The following is a 21165-nucleotide window of genomic DNA, read 5'->3' on the forward strand; positions in this document are numbered from 1 at the left end:
AAATGACTTCTCTGGGAATAGGGATGGGTGGTCCAATTTTTAGTTTAGGAGGAGGATTTAACTCAGTGGGTAGTTGGCCTCAATATAAGACTCTAAGCCAAAATCCACACTGTTAATCATCAGGTAGTATTTGTTTTTCCAGTATTTCTGCTGTTTCTCCAACAGTAGAGAAGGACAAAATAGAAAACAAGAAATAAGAACAATCAGTTTGAGAGTGGGTTTCCTCTGTGGGCTTGCGTGATCATGTTTTGTATATAAAATGTCTCAGCTCCCATATCAGCTCTTTCCACACACATATTTTAGGTATCTCCTTGGTGCAAAGAGTAGTATACATTGTAGATTCAGTGAATCGTAGCTTTTTAAAAAATGAAATAACAGAAAAGCCCAGTTATTAAAAATGAATGGTCTTATTTTTTAAACCTTGATTCATCTCTGTATGTGCCTTTTGACTGGGATATCTGCAGCTACATTTTTTAAAACACTCATGAAAATTCTCTCCCCAACTTCTTCCAGACTAAGGAAATTAAATAAGATGGGAATTCTGACAGCTAGCCAGTATAATTCTTCTGGGATATCTCCAAACCAAGAATATCTAAGCCTTGTCTTGGTCTATAAATTAAGTCATTAACAAATATACAGAGTTTTGGGAGGAAAGAAATGTTCTGCAACAAATCAAATTCCGTGTAGCATAGGGCACTGGCCCTGTTCCTGTGGAAATAAATACATTCTGTGACAAACCAACTTCTTTTCTCCAATGCATTTCAGAGATAGCATTTTTTTTTGGTGTTCCTCATAAATCTGAGAAGATTAAAAGTGAATTTGTCATGATATTTTTATTAATGCCATAAATATTAAAATATTAGTAAGAATAGAGTTGGTGGTACCACTGGAAAAAGAAACTCTCCAGATTCTCATGGCTTGGGCTTTATGGAATAATAGACACCAGTGCAGAAGCAAGGTGGGGTCGAAGATGGCAAATGAGAACGTGAAGAGGCACATTTCCACCACCATGGCTGGAAATACATTGATCAGGTATCTGTTTATGAAGCCATTATTTAATTGTAAAACCATAATGATAGAAGCATAAGATATCATTCCTTTGGAGAATTTACCTAAAAGAGGCATCATTCAAAAGAACTAGAAAAGAAGCTAGAGTGGGTAACCAGAGCAAGCAGAAGTGTCACAGCCAAACGCCATCACAAACGAAGGACACAGGAATTGTTTCAGAGAAAACAGGAATTCCATGGTAGCCCCAAAAGAAACATTGCCCTTGAGATGGGAAGTAACAGTGTTTGTGTTTGCCCACTGCCGGTAGCTGATGTGTGGTGGCTTGGTACAAACAGAAACAGTTCAAAGTAAAAGGGACGTCCTCCAGGAGCTGTATTTTCACATGCAACCTGGAGATGATGACAATGTCAAAAATGCTAGAATTGTAAGATATGAAGCTCATTTCATCCAAACTATCATTTAGTGTAAGAAACCCATCCTGCAACATCTTGTTCAGCTTCTAGCCAGACACAGGTTTAGTCCTGGCCACAGAGTAGGAAGAATGTCCAGAAGTCTAAACAACTCACTTTCTGGAATCAGAGAAGAAATCACCTTCCTCAAGCCAAGTGTTCAGGAGTAAGTCCACACCCAGGAGCCAGGGTAGCTACTGTGCAGAAGTATAGCTCAGCCTGGAGTCAAAGGCAGTGACCTGGGATTCTTTCTCCAGAAAGGGAGCAAGTTCTTAAAAAGTTTGAGGCCTCCTCCCCACCATGCCTGTGAGTGACACCAACCAAAACCATTCCCCGTCTAGATGATCGTGTATCATTGAATGCCGAGAACATCTTAAAACCTTCCATCTCTGTATCACTATCCAATCCAGCAGGCAGACCATAGCTGGCCACAGTGAACTGCAGGCTATACACTGAGAATTAGAGTTCCAAACTATACTGGGCAGAAGAAAGACTAGACCTTGCAGAGTAGATCATACTTCAAAAAAGCTCTAATTCACACTCCAAGGAGGTTTCTACACAATGAAGCAGATATGCCTGTCCTACAAAGAGAAACAGAGATCTAGAACAAGACCGACTGAAAAATCAACTGGTAAAGATAGTTTTTCAAACTTAAAAAAAAAAAGATTGAACAATAGATTCCTGGTGCGACCTTTTCATTTTGTAATCAGGTCCACTGCAGCCCAAGAAGAACATATAACTTGTCCGGGGGTACAGGTAGTTAGAGACAGGACTGGCGTAAATCCATTAAAAAAACCTAGCGTTGTACAATCACCTCATGCTGCCTCTGTGAAATTAACTCTGTAAAAATCCTCTCAGCTATTAAGGTTACATACATATCCTAGTCCAAAGGACCTCTTTTCACAGTTTGACATTTTCTTTCAGAGTCAAACTTGCATCAAGTTTCAGGTCCATCCTGCCCATTTGCCCATGGGAATCTCCATTAGTATAGAATACAACTGATCAAGGTTTCCGCTTCTTCTAGATGACTTTTTGAAAAAACATACCGTAAGATTCTTTTAGATCCGCTGGCAATACCTCACAACAGAGAAGAGCAATTAGTAAATGCACAATTTAAGATCCTGCTCACATGACACCACTCCCAGTATTGCGTATATATTTGCCGTAAGTAAAATGTTTTGCTTTCATTTGTATCAGTCGTGCCCATCAATAATAGACTGTATTTGAATTTCATAACTCCCTCTGAATTTTACTCTACTGAATTCAACAGGAAGACATGATCCCACCAGCATTTCCAAGGGTTGAAAACTCTGATCAATACACAGGCCTGCAACTCAACCAACATTGATTTATTCTTCACAATTATGTGGAAAGGAAAAGCCTGCTGCAAAAACTTCCTTGTCCTTTTCTTAGGGAAAGAATATGTCACTGTGGTCGTCATCAGGTGGTCATCCGATTGAAACCACAATGAAACTTACATATGTCAGACATGGCTCTCAGCTCCTACAGTCCTTCCACTGTTTCCTAAAACCCCTCCAGCTGACCCCCTGCAGAAACTGGATGCCTTAGCACACAGATTCTGACCACCAAGCCCCAGCACCCAGCAATTCTGCTCCTCCACAGAATTAATAAAAGCAAAGGCAAGAAGTCAAGGAAATCCTGACTCCCAAAACTCCCTGCTCACTTATCAGAAAAGTGCCCGCATTTGGGCAGTAACCTCAATATTACAAGTACTTCTAAGTGAACAGAAAGGGACAATTATCTGAAGTGGGGGGGGCTGGGGGGTGGGGGGGGACTCTTTAAGAATAGCTTTATTCAAAGCAGAAGGCCCAAACAGTAACATTCAATCACCAGGTGATGACACTTAGTGAGATAGAGATAATATTCTCTCTTCCAAGGAAAAAAAAAAGAAAAATGAAACTCTAGGTTCTCCATATATTTATATATCTGAAAGAAGCCGTAAGAAGAAACCTGGATGAGATATAAGAAATTGGAGCTTTCAGACATGCTGTTTCTACCTTATCACTCTTATCTGTTATATAAAAAATACAAACAGCTGCATTTAAAGATAAGGGAACAGAAAGGTGTTGTGCATGTTGCCCAGATGTTCCTAAAATCTGCTCCTGTTCCCTGTTAAACTTATCTCCCCAGAACTAAAGATACCTCTAATCTTTTCTAATGGCTTAATCAAATGAAATAAATGGCTTGGTATAATATCTTCTTTAAAACTTGTATTACGAGTTGCACACACACACACAAGCAGGAATTTTTAAAATACCTATCCAAGGAAAAACTAGTCCCAGCATTAAAACATTATTCATGTATTTTCTCAAAGACAGCAAGCTGGAATACAAGCCAGATGAGAGGTTTAGACAACCTTTCTCTCTGTTTGCTTAATCCCAATCTTTTCATCATCTTCAGGGAAGGCAGCAGTTCCTTTGGTTCATTACTTCAAACATTTTTTTCATCCCTACTATGTGTCAGGCAGTACACTAAGGAAGGAGGAAAAGAGAAAATAAATGGGAAAACAATACCAATAGGAAGTCAGAGAATGGTTTGAGCGAGGAAAGATGGAAAGCTGTAAAGAAGGGTTCTATAAAGGGTGAGCAACGAGAATAAAGCAGGAATATTGACTATCTGTCCAACTGAGGTCTCAGCCTTTAGCAGCATCCCTAGACATAAAAGGTCAGAGTGCAGAGAAAAAATATTCTACACCCAATTTGTTACCCTTTTGTGAGCTAGCTTCACATTTCTGCTCAGCAATTTATCATTCCTGAACACAAAATTGAGAGTCCAAAGGTCTTTGGAGAATACATCGGTTTATGTCCATGTTTTGCCCCAAGACTAAGGGGCCACCAGAGGGCAGGATCCAGGTCTCCTGTGAGTCTCAGTATAGATCCAGTCCCATATAGCCACGGAGCAAGGCCTTCATCCTTCCATACTTTGTGTTTATGGAAAAGTAACAGTCAAGACACACAGCGCCAAATATTTTGTATCTGGTTTTTATCTGAAAAATGAAGGTATTAAACCTTCAGGGGACCTCTAAGGTCTCTTCTGATTTTAGCATTCCAGGAGCGGTATTCCATCCAGCTAAACCTACACAGTTTTTAGATTTCTTCTACTTCTCCATTTTAGGTGGATGAGGAGGCTTGAGTGACAGTTCATGCCTCCAAATGATTTTACCCTCAACCCACAGCCCACTTGAAAGGTTACAAAGAACATACCCTCAAATGAAGCTGGTAATCCAGCAAACATGCACTCTTTTTAAAAAAAAAAAAGAATGTACTGAGGAAGCACAGGCCTGTCAGGCCTTACATCACATACCACAAACAGGAAGCAGAGGATGAAATGAGCTGGCTGACTCTGCGTCATTCCTGTGATGACATCATTAGCTTTCTTAAAAGGAATTATAGTCTTTAGAGATTAAAAACAAAAGGCAAACAGTTTGGATTATCATGTCATCAGGTAGCCACTAAGAGGAACTAGGAATCATTAAAAGCTGGGCACGGTGGCTCACGCCTGTAATCTCAGCACTTTGGGAGGCCAAGGCAGGTGGATCACAAGGTCAAGAGCTCGAGACCATCCTGGTCAACATGGTGAAACCCCATCTCTACGAAAAATACAAAAAATTAGCTGGGCATGGTGGCGCGTGCCTGTAATCCCAGCTACTCAGGAGGCTGAGGCAGGAGAATTGCCTGAACACAGGACGCAGAGGTTGTGATGAGCCGAGATCGCACCATTGCGCTCCAGCCTGGTTAACAAGAGCAAAACTCCATCTCAAAATAAAATAAAATAAAAGCCAATGGTGGAAAGAAAAAAAAAAAAAAGACTGGACACAGTGGCTCACTCCCGTAATCCCAGCACTTTGGGAGAGTGTGGTGGGCAGATCACTTGAGGTCAGGAGTTTGAGACCAGCCTGGCAAACCTGGTGAAACCCAATCTCTACTGAAAATACAAAAATTGTCTGGGCATGGTGGTGCATGCCTGTAGTGCCAGCTAGTTGGGAGGCTGTGGTGGGAGAATCACTTGAACCAGGGAGATGGAGGTGGCAGTGAGCTGAGATGCCACCAATGCACTCCAGCCTGGGAGAAAAAAAGAAAGACAGCCTTGGCTGCAGAGGGAGAGGAAAAAAAGAAAGAAAGATGAAAGAAAGAGAGAGAGAGAAAGAAAGAAAGGGGAGAGGGAGGGATGGAAAGAAAGAGAAAAGAAAAGAAAGGATGGGGAGAGGAGGGGAGGGAAGGGGAGGGAGCTAGCTTCTTAGCAAAGAGAGGAACAGGAGGCCCCAGTTTTAGGAGCTAAGGTTTCTACAGAAGGGGAATGTACTTTGAAGGAGAAAACCAGTGCCTTCGAAGCAGCCTTGCAGACACACACAGAGAGAAAATAATATTTGAGTCATTATTGTCACTTCTCCACAAAATCTGAAAGGGGGCCATCCTTTGCCAACATGCTCCCCTTTTCCCCCTTTTCCAGGCCTGTCTAGGTAGACCACGGAGCTCTCACAAGGCCCCTCATCTCAGAACCAAAACATTCTTCCCCGATGGCCACACAGAAAAATGAAATAACCTATTATAAGATTACACTAATAAAGTTAGAACCTACTCATTTAGAATTTATTTTTCAGACTTGTGATAACTTTGAAGTTTCTTCTAGGTTTTTTATTTTTTTTTTAATTTTTGTTTTTTTTTTAATGGATTGGAGGTTTCAGTGGGACGGGAGAATCACAAGAAATCAGGTGTTCAGAGGAATGTATTGAGCAGAGGTGAGGAACTAGGATGTTGAAAAGTAAAAGAAGGAGAGAAGGAGAGGAAGAAAGAGGAAGTTTCTTCTAGGTTTTGTCTCAAAGTGGCCTGAAGGAAATGGAGCTACTGCAAATAAAATAAGGGATCTGTCCCCTCATAAAGAAATAGAGTAAATTAGAAAGTTCCTTCTCATTAAAAACAAAAATTTTCCTAGAGAATGAGTCAAAGGACCAGCTATGGGGTGGAGAGCAAATCCTGTTTTAAAAACCATTTACTCTTTAAGCTTTTATCATCTCTTTATTGCACGAGCAATATATATGAAACAGTGTCCTCTTGAAAGAAGAATGAGATAGGAATCATCACGGGAAGATCCACGGGCTTAGGGGTTTTGCTTTATATATACATAGTTTAAGTTCTGGGATACATATCCAGAATGTGCAGGTTTGTTACATAGGTATACACGTGCCATGGTGGTTTGCTGCACCCATTAACCTGTCATCTACATTAGGTATTTCCTTTAATACTATCTCTCTCTTTGTCCCCCACCCCTCAAGAGGCCCCGGTGTGTGATGTTCCCCTCCCTGTGCCCATATGTTCTCACTGTTCAACTCCCACTTATGAGTGAGAACATGTGGTGTTTGGTTTTCTGTTCTTGTGTTAGTTTCCTGAGAATGATGGTTTCCAGCTTCATCCATGTCCCTGCAAAGGGCATGAACTCATTCTTTTTTATGACTGCATAGGTGTGTTTCTTAAAGAAAGGCTCAAGGAGATCTACAGTGTCAAAGAAGTATTGGTAAGAGGAGCTGTAACAAAAAATCCCTGGAGATATCTGGGGTTATGACCAAGGGTCCTGGAATACTCAAACCCTGTCCTTACACCAGGCAGCAATACAGTCCTGAAAACTAAGGGTCAAAATATCCCTAGTAGTGAAGCTAGGTGGAGGGAACATGGGCTTGCTTTATACAATTCTCTCACTGCACATTCAAAGATTCCCATAATAAATTTGGACTCAAAACTCTTGAAATGTTGAAAGGCAAATTATTTCTCACTGCTTTATTTGAGAATGCACTCCCAGCAACCTCATCAACGCCCCTCCCCCCGACCCACCCCGTGCAATCATGGCCATAACGAGAGGACCAGAAGCAGACAACTTGTCCAAGAGGAACCAAAAAGATTTGCTCCCTGCAGTATTTTCAATCAAGTTCTAGCTCCAGGTCATTTCTAGGGAAGAAGAGAGATTGTGTAGACTGGGAACTTGCTGGTCAGAAGGGAAACAAGGGACTGACAGAGCAGCAAGAGGAGCAGAGGCAAGAGTCTGAAGAGTACCCTGAGGTAAGGAAACTGGTGCTCTACCCATCAGGAGGCCTGGCCACACCTCCTGCCTCATGGCCTAGGAGATGACCCTTTACTCATTCCTGTCTGCTCCTTGCTTCTTCCCCTCTCTTGCTTAACCTCATTATAGCTTCTCATAAACAAAACAAGCCCAGGCTAAGACGACGGAAAAGGAGAAAGAAAGAACTTAGTGTTCAACAAGGACCACGCTGGAGAAATCAGCACCTAACAGAAGAAATGCCTTTCCTCCCTCCCAGAGGCCTCCTTGGAGCTGGAATGGGAAGGAGGACTGGGCAGAGTCAGCTCCTCCCCAACCACATGGATTCTTATCTAGCTGGCCTGCTTCACTTTTCTTCATGGCTCTCAATTTCTCTGCAGAACCTAGAAAGGAAGTTTATGCAGAAAATGAAAAAGAAAAAGCTAGCCATGTTTTTCTATTTCCTTTTAGACAGAAGATGTTAAAGCTTTCTTCCCTTTGTTCTGCTTTTCATCTTCTGGCTTCTACAAAAGAGATCTCACACATTTCAAAGTCACTTTAAGCTTACAAAGTAAACACATATTGCAAGTTATTCATTTCTGCTAATGAAGGAGATTTTGACTTCCTTCCCAAAGGTCACTTACACTGTTAATATTCTCAGTACAAGTAGCCAGTGGCAAAGTAGGAACATTACTGACAAAGCTTTATAAAGAAGCAAATGTTTCTTCTTCTATCACACCAACTCTATTTAACATCAAACAATGTTTCATTAGCTAACAAGACATTTGCTTTCAATGAATGGAACCTATAATAAAGAGTTGCTATATTTTTAAAAGTAATGAATGTAATTTCTGCTCTATTTTATGTTGCCATATAAAAGGGCCTTAAGTGTACTTCTCATCTGCTCCTTTTCTTTAACTACCATAACTTATGCAGATAAATGTTGAATGGATTGCATCAAGAACACTCTTCAGATTGCTAACCATAAAAGTACTTAGCTATCATTTTCTTTTTCTCCTATTTATATGTCTTTATATTACAAAAATCAAGTTACCAACATTAAAAATGATACAGTGTCACCAAAAAGTACTGAGGCGTAACACCGAATCATAAATTATTAGTCTTTGAAGGTTAAAGCCAAGTTTAAGAGATAGCAATGCTTTTGTTACACTGGACTTCCTTCAAACTGCAGTTGACTGAGGGAAGCTTACAAGTGACAAAAATTGACACTCTGCTAACACTATCAGCTGCAGATTTACTGCAAAACTCTAAAGTACTGTCAAGGGCAGATCAATGTTCGTGATAATTCACAAAATAATTTGGCTTTACATAATAGGCACAGCAGTATGTGACTTAGAAATGCAACCCTTGGTGTCTAAATGCAGACATGGAAAGGCTGTGTGTGGTTTTTTCAGCCTTTCCAGAACCTCAGGCTGCAACAGGCTCAGGTTAAAGAATTAAAACAGGCTTCATCAAGAGAACTCTCACAATCCCATTCCTTTACCCACTTCCCCCAGAGAACCTCATAGAGAAAAAAAAAATCTATCCTTTCAGAAAGCACTGCTTTATCCCTTATCATGCCCAAGTACATACCCTGATACCAACAGTGTGCCACAGTTAAAGCAAGCTCATACCTTCAGGAATAGGGGTGACACCAATTCAGAGATGGCAAACAGAAGATGCCTTGTGAGACTTTGTGGGGATCCCAAATACAACATAAGGGGCTAAATTTGGTGGAGAGGAGAATGCTGGTAGCTGACAACTTGCCATGTATCAGCATCTTATACCAAAATGAACGCCCTTCAGTGTCAAGACATTGCTTAAGTGCTCATATGCCTTGAGAGACATTTACAAACTTGAGCCACAGCTTAGTCCAACCATATGATAGAAAAGAAGGAATCTACCAGACCCTAACTTCACGAGGGCAGGAAGCAGAGTGTCCAGCACATAACAGATGCATTACACATATCTGCTGAATAAGTCAGCAATTTCCAATTCATTTATTTTCTGGAGTCTTCACATTCTTCATCATCACAAACTTAACACAAGAATGCTTTAAGAAAGTCAAGGTAACCTGTTTTATTAACTATGTGTTGTAGATTGCTATTTAAAAGTCATATTTAAATTTAAATGAAGGTTAGCACAAAGGTTCCTATTCCCTTCAGAATTCATTCATTCAAAACAATTTTCTCTTGGTCAGGTGCAGTGGCTCATGCCTGTAATCCCAGCACTTTGGGAGGCTGAGATGGGTTGATCACAAAGTCAGCAGTTAAAGACCAGCCTGGCCAACATGGTGAAACCCCGTCTCTACTAAAAATACAAAAATTAGCCAGGCATGGTGGCGAGCACCTGTAATCCCAGCTATTCAGGAGGCTGTGGCAGGGAATTGTTTGAACCCAGGAGATGGAGGTTGCAGTGAGATGAGATAGCACCACTGCACTCCAGCCTGGGTGACAGAGCAAGACTCTGTCTCAATAAAAAGAAAAAATAAAACTTTCTTATTAAGCTTCAACTCTATGTGAGACACTGCTCTGGGGAGTTGGGATATATCCATGAAAGAAGAAATCAAAGCCGACACAAAAGCCTTGTCTTCATGGCGTTACACTTGGAGACAAACTCGACAACGGTTGTATAAATCACTGATCCAGCCAACAAATGTTTCCTGACAGCCAGTGCAGGACGGCAGACATTGGCACTTGTCATACTTCCCACATCTGTGCTCATGGCAGGCCCTGAGCATCAATTAAGATACACCTTCATGGAGGCAGGCCTGAGAATCCTCAATACAGCATCCCAGGTAGCCACTTCCAAATGGGCCACAGAGGAAATGTGTACTATGGGAATCACAAAAACCTTAAGCCACAGATGCAGCCCACAGTAAGCCTCCAGTCTGAGAAGAAAAGAGCCTTAACTAGTCAATGGAACACAATCTCCTGATGCAAGACCGTGGGAGGCCAAGGGATCCAGGCAGGAATGGTACAGGTCACAAGGATTGCTGGCAGAAGTAGATTTGCCAAGAAGTTATTGAAACCTTGACTTCAGGGCCCTCTTTGTACCACTTGCTTACAGGGCCATGGAAGAGGCCCCAGAAATTTTGTGGATCTGATTTTGATTTTGGAATTAACCAAAGGAATGGAAGAAATGGGTGTTGGTGTGAGTGGTTGCTGTTGATAGTAGTGTAATTTTTAAGGACCAAGGACAGGCTTTCTTCCAAATTATTGATTCACATAGCTCCTAACCCAGGCTAGCATTAATGGCAAAAGTCCAGAAAAAAAAATCTACTTTAAAAAATACATAGAAGCCATGATAATTAAAAAGGTTTTCTCATCTGTAGTTAAGATAAGGAGTTCAGACCAGATCATACTTATGGCTCCTTCTAGCTCTCTATGATCCATAAGATCCACTGTATTTATGGTTCCATCCAACTTTCTGATTCTAGAAATAGAGGAACAGCCCCAGAGCCCAAAGTAGAAGAAGCAAACATCCTATCCAACAGTGGCAAAGGCTGGCAACAGCAGACCTTCACTTAAAACTAGCCTGGGTGCAGTGGCTAATGCCTATAATACCAGCACTTTTGGAGGCTGAGGTGGGAGGATTCTTTTGAGGCCAGGAGTTTGAGACCAACCTGAACAAATAGCAAAACCCCATCTCTAAAAATAATTTTTTAAAAATGTATCAGTATTGTGGCACAGGCCTGTAGTCCCAGCTACTCAGGATGCTGAGGCAGGAGGATCATTGGGGAGGTTAAGACTACAGTGAGTCATGATCATGCCACTGCACTCCAGGCTAGGTAACAGAGTGAGACCTGTCCCCAGAATTAATTCATTAATTTAAACTAAGTCCAACCTAGTAAAAGGATACATCTACTTTATCCTACATCCATAAAACTTTATTCTCACTGGGGTTATAAAACCATTAGAAAAGGACAAAAACCACCAAATGGAGGAGAGAAGAAAGTAGAGATACCATATGTATTTCATTAATCCAATATGTTTATTTCTAATAAAAGTTGTATTTCAATATTATAGCACACAGCTTCAAAAAGAAAACATTCACTTTTAGATTCTACGACTCTTGGAAAATAAAGTATAATGAATAGCCACACCCATACACTCCACCCTCTTCCTCTTCATCCTATCTGCCTTTCAGGAAAAGAGCCAGGTAACTACAGTTAACTTGTGTAACTGATTGATTACACCAGTATTTATTTATTTCTCAAACCTGGGTCCATGGGAACCTACAGAGAGGTGAATTTTCTAATTTTAAGCTTAGGTCCTAATTATGAATTTAAAAAATAATTAAGTAGTACTGGACCCATCTGGCTAAAAACACACCTTATCACTGCTATGCAGTGCTCACGCCTGTTTTGGTACTTGTATTACTTTTACTATGCTGGTCAGCATGTTGGACTAACTAATCTCAAAAAAAAGACCAAAAAAATCTAGCTAATCAATGAACTCTTATCAAATGGTCCTTATAATTCTCTCTTGCCCCCAAAATTCAAAATTAAAAGGTATTTTCATTTGAATTAAACTTTTTTCAAACTGTTTAGTTCATAGTTACTGAGCTGACACTAAGAAAACAACAGTATACGGAGTAACATTATCACAAGCCCATAATTCCTTGTCTGAAATCCTGTGGTCATATATACATGGTGCAATTCAGGTATTTTTTTCAGATCTTAGAAAGGTAATACAGTTTACAGTATGTGAGCTAACATCCCTAGCAGGTATTCATACATCTAGAGTGAAAGATAAGAATATTCATGCTGTTACAGGGTAAAATACATTTAAGTAAGGTAAAATCATAACTCTTACATAAATATAAATTGAATACATGTAAAAGACTTCACTGACTCTTTTAATTAATGAGAGAGCTAGTAAGACATTGTATCAGTTCAATGAAGAATTCCAAGTACCACACATATACAGGCCATCAGAAATACTAAAGTGAATTTACAAATAGATATAAAACTATTTGTAGTTTTATATGCTACAGGACAAGAAACAATTGCATAACACAGGACACGATTCATTTGCATTTCTGGGGACGAAATGTTTTTTGCATTATTATCAGTTTCCTACGACTTACAGACTTGTAAAATAAAGGCAATGTAAGGCATGGGTAACCCAGAAGGCTGACTACACGAAACATCTCCAGGAATCTTTTCCACCGATTTCAAATTCTTTCACAATTTTTCCTGACATTACTAAGTCCAATGAATAAAGATTATAATTTCACATCACTTCAGGTCAGACTTTGTTCTAAACTAATATAGAGAAAATTTATCTTTAAGCTTTGTTTTCAAAACTTTGGGATTTTGGTAAATCTCTCATGAAGATGCTGAAAGGGTTTTCTTACCATTTTAACCACAGTATCTTATTATGGGTCTAACATTTAAAAACCAATTGATTTTGGAGGCAAACATTAATGAATGAGGACATTATCTCCCACCAATATAATGTCATGTCAGAGTCAAAAGAACACAGGTGTGTTATATCAGCCCCCAGGCTCCAGCCCCACCTGTCAAGTTACTCAGTGAAGGGAAATCACCTATCTGCTCTAGGCTTTAGTTTCCTCATCTGTGAAGAGATCTGAAAAGTCCCCTCAAATTCTAAAAGGCCAGAATTCCACCAATGGCAATAGAAATCTAAGGGACCATGATGTGGCATGTAAAGAAACTATTTCATCAGGTACCAGATAAAAATCCACAGGTTCCTCCCCTCTGTCAAACTCCAGTACAAAAAATTATTTCTTCTATGGAGGCTTCTTTAATGAATCCAGACCAAAGTTTGAATCATAGCTCTAGTAAGTAATAGTTGGGTGAGCCTAGGCAAGTCCCTGAACCTCTCTGAGTCTCAATTTCCACATCTGGAAATTAAAAATAGCATCTAATGCTGAAGAGGATGTGGAGAAATAGGAACACTTTTACACTGTTGGTGGGAGTGTAAATTAATTCAACCATTATGGAAGACAGTGTGGCGATTCCTCAAGGACCTAGAAATAGAAATTCCATTTGACCCAGCAATCCCATTACTGGGTATATAACCAAAGGATTATAAATCATTCTATTATAAAGACACATGCACATGTATGTTCACTGCAGCACTGTTTACAATAGCAAAGACCTGGAACCAACCCAAATGCCCATCAATGATAGATTGGACAAGGAAAATGTGGCAAATATACACGATGGAATACTATGCAGTCATAAAAAATGATGAGTTCCTGTCCTTTGTAGGGACCTGGTTGAACCTGGAAACCATCATTCTCAGTAGACTGACACAAGAACAGAAAATCAAACACCAAATGTTCTCACTCATAGGTGAGTGTTGAACAATGAGAACACATGGACACAGGGAGGGGAGCATCACACACTGGGGTCTGTTGAGGGGAATAGGGGAGGGACAGTGGTGGGTGGGGAGGTTGGAGAGGGGTAACATGGGGAGAAATGCCAGCTATAGGTGATGGGAGGATGGAGGCAGCAAACCATAATGCCATGTATGTACCTATTCGACAATCCTGCATGTTTTGCACATGTACCCCAGAACCTAAATTGCAATAAATTATATATTTAAAAAAATAAGAAGAAAAGAAAATAGCATCTAAATCCTCAACAGGTGATGGGTCTGTCTGGCTTCTCTGTCTCCTTACTTTCTGTTCTAGTGGCTCCGTTATCACATCTCCCCTCAAAAATTCTACATGAATGGACACTTTAAGCATTTATGGTTGAATTACTTTTTCCAGATATTCAGGTAAATTTCAGCGTGTACATCCTGTTTCTTGAAAATCAGATACCATGCCTTCAGTCTTTTTCATCCTGCCACCGTGTTTCAGGCATTTTTTCCTTTATTCATTGTATTCCTTCACCCTGAATGAACTTCCTTCTCTCATCTTTTCCAGCTCATCCTCCAGACCCCAGATCATAAATCACCTTTTCATGCAGACTTCCCTGATGCCCTCTAGCCAGGTTAGTGCCCTTAGCAGAAGCTCCTAGAGCCCCCTAGGACCCTTCCCTCCTGACTCCTCTTTCTCCATCATAGAACATAGTATGATATGGGCTCGGGATCACTGTGCACTCTTTTAGAACATGAGCTTCTCCAGGCAAAGTCAGAATATCACCCAACTTTCTATCCCTGGCACCAAGCCCATTGCCTGGCATATAGTTGGCAGAACTGAATTCCTGCAGAACCAAATTCAGTTCTTCTCTACTACCTAATACAGGGATTGTAAATAGATAAATGATGCCACTACCTGACTCTGCAAGAAAGGAAATGGAGAGATTTCTGTCACTTGGGTTTGTCACTGTATTAGAAAAGCAGGTGGCACATAGTTTTGGATTCCAGTGAGAGAGAGGCAAGACTGGTTGAAAAAGAGGAGCCAGTTAGCCCAGGGACAGAACACATGAGTCAGCAATCTAGACCAAGGATAAAAACCGCTATATTATCTAGAGTGGAGGCTGGACCACGTCCCAGAGGTTAGAACAGTACTGGCCAAAGTAAACTTTGTGGACTATCCGATCCATAGGAGGGCCCCTGATAGAGTTCATGAGAAGAGACAGGTGGGAAAGAATGTATACCCTGCTCTCCTCTGAAAAACACACATGGGGCCGGGCATGGTGGCTCATGCCTGGAATCCCAGCACTTTGGGAAGCCAAGTCAGGTGGATCATGAGGTCAAGAGATCGAGACCATCCTGGCCAACACAGTGAAACCCTATCTCTACTAAAATATAAAAATTAGCTATGGTGGTGCACGTCTGTAGTCCCAGCTACTCGGGAGGCTGAGGCAGAAGAATTGCTTGAACCCAGGAAGCGGAGGTTGTAGTGAGCCAAGATTGCACCACTGTACTCCAGCCCGGTGCCTGGTGACAGAGCAAGACTCTGTCTCAAAAAAAATAAAAAATAAAACACATGGACCCCTGAGTATATTCCAAGGAGCCCCTATAGTCAAGAGAAGTGTTGAACTTTGTTTGACTTGGGGCTCCCCAGCAGTCCTCACCATGGAACCCACCCATTTTAGGATTCCTATGACACCATGCCGCTGGGAATAGGGGTCTAAACAAAGCCCAAAGTTAGATCTGCATAGGGAATACACAATAACGAAGATCAGGCAAGTGCTACATGGCAGACCAAGTATCAGACAAGAAGCAGGACAAACAGCCCAAAGACTGGACAATGCAGGCCAAGTCGGAACCAGAGAGGGTGAGCTTGTGCTACAGATAACCCTTCTCTGTAGACTGTGGGTGTCTGACAGGCAGACACCCTGCTCAGGTCATCCCTTTATCTCCAAGGCTTCAACATAATTGTCTGAACTGATAGGGTTCTGGAGATCTGTGGCAGCTGGAGAGCAAAATGAATCAAGGAAAGAACATACTTGAGGCCTCATATTGGGGTTCTCAACCCTGGATGAATGTTAGAATGACCTGGGAAGCTTTAGAAAATACAGATTTCCTAGGCTCGCACCTCAGACTGATTAAATTAGATGTTGGTAACCAGGAAATCCTTTGCTAGACAAAGGACTTCCATGTACTTCCTAAAGGAAAGTCTCACAGGCCAATCTCCCACCATAGCAAATATGGAATCCACTAATGAAGTATGGCCCTGGAGGGCAGGGAAAACGAGAGGCTGCTGACAGACAAAGGGGTCTTCAGCCCCATCCCAAGAGTACTCTACAAAAACTGCCACAGACTCTCCCAGAAAATGCCACTCTAGACTTGCCCTAAAAATAGCTTGGCTTCCTTGAAGGGGTCAGATCCATGGCCTTCAGAGAGAAAAGCATAAACACAACTCTTGCCAGACCAAGCTCTCAACACTTAAATCAGTCTGCTCTGAAGTCCAGACGAAGTTCCAAGAACAAGAAGAGTCTTCTATAAAGAGTTTAACAGCAGACCCTGGTTATGCAAGGCGCCCAGTTCCAGCTCTCAAATGCTTCATGTCCAGAAGTTCAAATTAATTACTCCTTTACCAAACGAAAAGTGAGTTATGTCTTTCTGTCACTGCAGCCAGGATATTCTCCAGGCTGCCAAAAACATGTGCATACCCAAATACCAAAAGTATGTAGGAAGGCTACGGAGCGTCCTCACCAAAGACAAGACAGAATTTTCACTTCATAAATCAACAAGGAACTCCAAAAAGGCGGCCAGTTGAAAAGACAAGCTACACTGATGAAATATTTTCTTAATTCACCTCATTCAGGGTATTGATTTTTTTAACTTCATGAACAAGTAATTTTTAATGTAAATAAAAGCCGGAAAAAAACATGTATTCTTTTTTGCATGTGGGATGACAAAATTTTTATCTAAATTAATTAGGTGATTTTTCACTAATAAAGATTTGTTGCTTTTACTTCAGACTTTGTTTTTAATAAAATCCCTTCCCACCCAGACCCTCACCCCACTGTTTAGAGGAAACAGAAGGTTGTGGAGGTTAGTTCTAATGTGTTTCCCTGTCACTTTCCAAAGGATTACGAATAACGAAACCTGCAGTAGCATCTATGATCTACCTGGCTTCCCTTAGATGGGATAGAACACAAATCCCAAGCCTATTTAGAATCTGTTTCAGATTTATTTCATCTCTACTTCATCACAGCTGGAAGTGTCAACCAAGATTCTAATATGTGTATTACCACCATACAACTTTACACTTTGCAATTTGCACTTTGAAATGTAAAATTAATGACAATGAGTGGAAAATTCAAGCTACTTTGGCAAAAAAGCTAAATTCCTCCCCTTTAAAAGTAGAACATTCAACTTGGCCAAAAGAAGAGGTCCTCAGTTTACATTTTTCCTTCTGTTTCTTACCTCCAGGTTTCCTATCCTACTTACAAGGCTGAAAGAATAGGGTAGGGGGAAACAGAATTACTTTCACAGCCTGTGATTTGTCTGGTATACTGGAACTGAGAAGCAGCCTAATGAAACCCAAGTCTCAATCCATTTTACTATTATTATTTTACTTTTGAGTACTCCATTTTTTTTTTAGAGTAGAATTTTTTCAGCTGTTTTAAGCAACTTTTTGCAAAGTCCAACAAAAGAGTTTTAAAAGTCTCATCATTCCCTCCAGAAGGGCCAATCTGTACCTCATGTGCGTTTCTTTTGCCTGGATAAGGGTGCCACACTTGTACATGTGTCTATGTCACTTGCCTGAAAATTCTTTTCCCAATTACCAAAATACTGCCCATCTAGCCAAAGAAAAAATATATATAGCTCACATTCACAGAGGTGACACTTTCCAGTCATATCTCCAGGCTTGGAGGGAGGACCTTGGTTGTCATCAACCAGCTAGCTCTTTGCTACTCAAAGTACAGTCCCCATCCAGGAGCATTAGCATCACTTGGGAGCTTCTTAGAGATTTAGATTCTCAAGTCCCAGCCAGACCTCCTGAATCAGAAATCTATATTTTAACAGGATCCCCACCAGATACACGTGCATGGCAAAGCATGAGAAGAACTGGTCTGTTACAAACTCCCACTCACGGTAAGAAATAGCATCTTCTCTAAGAAGTTCCCTCAACCTCTGTTGGAATCCTTCAAGAGTTGAGGTGTGCAGATCTGTAAAACTCTAGCAGAGGCCTTTCTGGGTTTCAGCGGAGTAAAGCAGTCATTCCTCAAACCAGGCAGCAACTGGAGGAAGCACCAAGGGGCGGTGGTGGGAGGGGCCTCCCCCAGCCTGTGTGTCTCAACACAGCAGAGTCATTAATTAAGATCCACCTGGCTGCTGGCAAAGCAGTCACTCTGGCGTTCCCTGTCTGCCTGGGACTGGCGTGAGGTGTGAGAATCTGGGTAGCCTTCTCTGTGGCTCTGTCCCGCTGGCGTTGATTGTGTATGATTAATGATTTAAAGGAATAAAAAGAGAAAGGTCAACTTCTGAGTTCAAGACAGAGCAGCTACATAGGGAGTAATTAAGATACTTGTGTAAGCATGATTAATAAGCACAAACTGGCACTCTGGGCAGTAAACAAGATGCAAGCAGATGGTTAGCATGGAAAAGAGGTTTTTTTTTTCCTTTCCTAAAAGCAATTTTTCAGCAGCTTGAAACTTGGCTTGTGAATTCTTTTCCTCCCCTAAGTCTCAAAAAACTCATTATCTCCACAACCTTAAAAAAAATGGTGAACACCTTCAATGCTCACTCATTCCTTCTTTTTGAAAAACCTTATTATTTTATTTTATTTTTACAGATAACTAGAGTTTGCTTGTAAAGTGGCTGCAACTCATCTTTGTTTCTCGCTGCCTTTCATGTCAGGCGTCCCATGAATTGGCGAGTCTGACAAGGTGGTTCACCGTGGAGCCTTTTAACTCCCACCCAGCACTTCTCCCCCCGTCCTGTGATGGGCAGAACAGAGGCATCAATGGTGGCGTTTCTGGAGGGTGCTGGCAGGCAGGTGTCAGAGTCGTCCAGCAGGCGCCCCTCACAAACACTAATCAGCCCTGGTGTTCTTTTACAATCCATATCTAATTCGCAAGTTTCATTCTTTCTGAAAAACAATTACTAGGTTTTGAAGTTCATTGTGCATTTACTCAACTGTCTCTTCACATTAACGTAAAGTGGGAACAAGAAAAAATAGAGTCAGCAGGGAAGGGACATCAAAAGATGTTGAGAGTAGATGAAGGCTTTATTTTAAGAGTAATATAATTACAGATGTGTGCAATATTTTACAATAAATGGAACACAAAAGGTATATCCTGTACCTTCAAGATAGTGTGTGTGCGTCTGTGTGTGTGTGTAAAGAGAAAGAGAGAAACAGAGAGAGAGAAAGACAGAGACACCTAGACACACACATTTCTATGGGGATGGGGAGAGAAAGTAGGGGAAAGAGAAAGTCACCTATGACTTAGAAAAACAGAAAAGTTCCTCCTAGGATCAAGAGGAAGGATGCATCTCACCCAGTGAAGAGCAAGAAACTCACAGAGCAATGATGGAGCAGAAAGCCTTCGTTTTCTCCCTCTTTGTTGAAAAGAGAAAAAATGAGATAGAGAAAATGAAAGAAAGAAGTGACAGAGAGAGATTAAAGAGAGGGAAGGGGAGACACTTAAGATCTACTCTCTTAGAAATCTCAAGTGTAAAATACAGTGTTGTAACTGTGGTCACCATGATGTACATTAGATCCTCAGAACTTATTCATCTTATAACTGAAAGTTTGTATCCTCTGACCAACAGTTCCCCATTTTCCCCTATCTCCCAGTCCCTAGTGACCACCTTTCTACTCCCTGCTGCTAAGAGTTTGACTTTTTTAGATTACGCATATAAGTGAGATAATACAGTATTTGCCTTTCTGTGTCTGGCTTGTTTCACTTGGTATAATATCCTCCAGGTTCATCTGTGTTGTTCAAAATGGCAGAGTCTCAATCATTTCACAATGTATATGTATATGTATATCAAATCATCATGTTGTGTGTCTTGAATATACACAATTTTTATTTGTCAATTCCACCTCAAATAAAGCTGGGAAAGAAAGAATAAAAGAGAGGGAAGGGAGGGAGGCAGGAAGAGAGAGAGAGAAGGAGAAAACAAAGGGAAGAGAAGGAAGTTGGGTTTTAAACTGGAAAGAGACTTGCCAACCTTGACGAAGAAAGTAGCGTAAACTGAAAGTGCCTCTCCTGAATTTTGGTTCTTGAACTCCCTAACAGGCACCATGAGTTGACAGTCCCTGGATGACTCCTGCCCTTGAGCAGGGGCAGATGTGCACTTTGTGTTGGCAATGTGCCATGCATCTCCCAGGCTGGCCTTAGCAAGGAGCCAGGTGTATGTCCTTCCTCAGCTGACCCCATGGGCCATCCACCTCATCTCCTGCCACTGGGGACAGGCCCACCAAGCTTCTCCTGCCACCAACAATCATTTGGGCTCCAAACCTAAGCCCACAGCGCTCAGCTTGAATTTCCCAGGACTGGGAAGGACAGAAGCAGTGACCCCTGCACTTAATTAGGCACATGGCCTTAAAAACAGGTGGCTGACTGTATTCTCTTCTTCGCCACCACTCACCAAGAAAGGAGAGGACCCTATACTTCCCCAGTAGAGAATCCTATTATCACCCCAACGTTTGCTCTCACACCTCAAACCTTTTATTTTTTCTTTTATACTGCACACCATCTTAGTGATTCTGACTCAGCATTTTCCAAAGGTGTTAGAAAAATAAAAATTTCCAGAGACGAAAATGTTTGGAATGCACTAGGTTACTCAAAGTAAAATGGGGTTCTTTCCTGCAGACACCCTCAGTGCCTCTTAGACGCTAATGCGCTTTGGGAATTGTCCGTGGGGTATACGGCACATCACTTCCCAAACTGATCTGACTTCAGAAGCCACCCCCCTCCAGAACTTGGGTTCCATAGAATGTTCTTTGAGAAACAAAGCTTCACATAAAAAAAAAAAAAAAAAGAAAAGAAACCTTTTGCTATTTGAGGTTAGGAATTAATTTGCCCTCTTTTTCCTTCCCTAGTCTGAACACGCCAGTCTTACAAGATTTTCCTTCAGAGATCTATTTTCTACCCTTTGAATCATTTTTTTACCAGCCTTTGCTGCCTCCCACTTTTTTTCATTTTCTTTGAACTCTGGTAAGCAATCCAGAGTTCCAACAAGGATTTCATTCATACAGCATGCAGTGAAAAGGCTTTGCACGTCTCGTTCCCTTTAATGCAGCTCCGGACTACACTGCGATTTTTCCTACTTAC

The 21165-nt window shown here is 41.2% G+C and overlaps 1 protein-coding gene across 5 annotated transcripts in view; it reads right to left on the reverse strand.

Annotated features, from left to right (window-relative positions):
* The window catches only part of LRMDA (leucine rich melanocyte differentiation associated), a 1126962-nt gene that overhangs the window by 880112 nt on the left and 225685 nt on the right, over positions 1-21165 (reverse strand). The window lies entirely within an intron of this gene.

Source organism: Callithrix jacchus, chromosome 12 (genome assembly GCF_049354715.1).
Source record: "Callithrix jacchus isolate 240 chromosome 12, calJac240_pri, whole genome shotgun sequence".
NCBI classification, from domain to species: domain Eukaryota; kingdom Metazoa; phylum Chordata; class Mammalia; order Primates; family Cebidae; genus Callithrix; species Callithrix jacchus.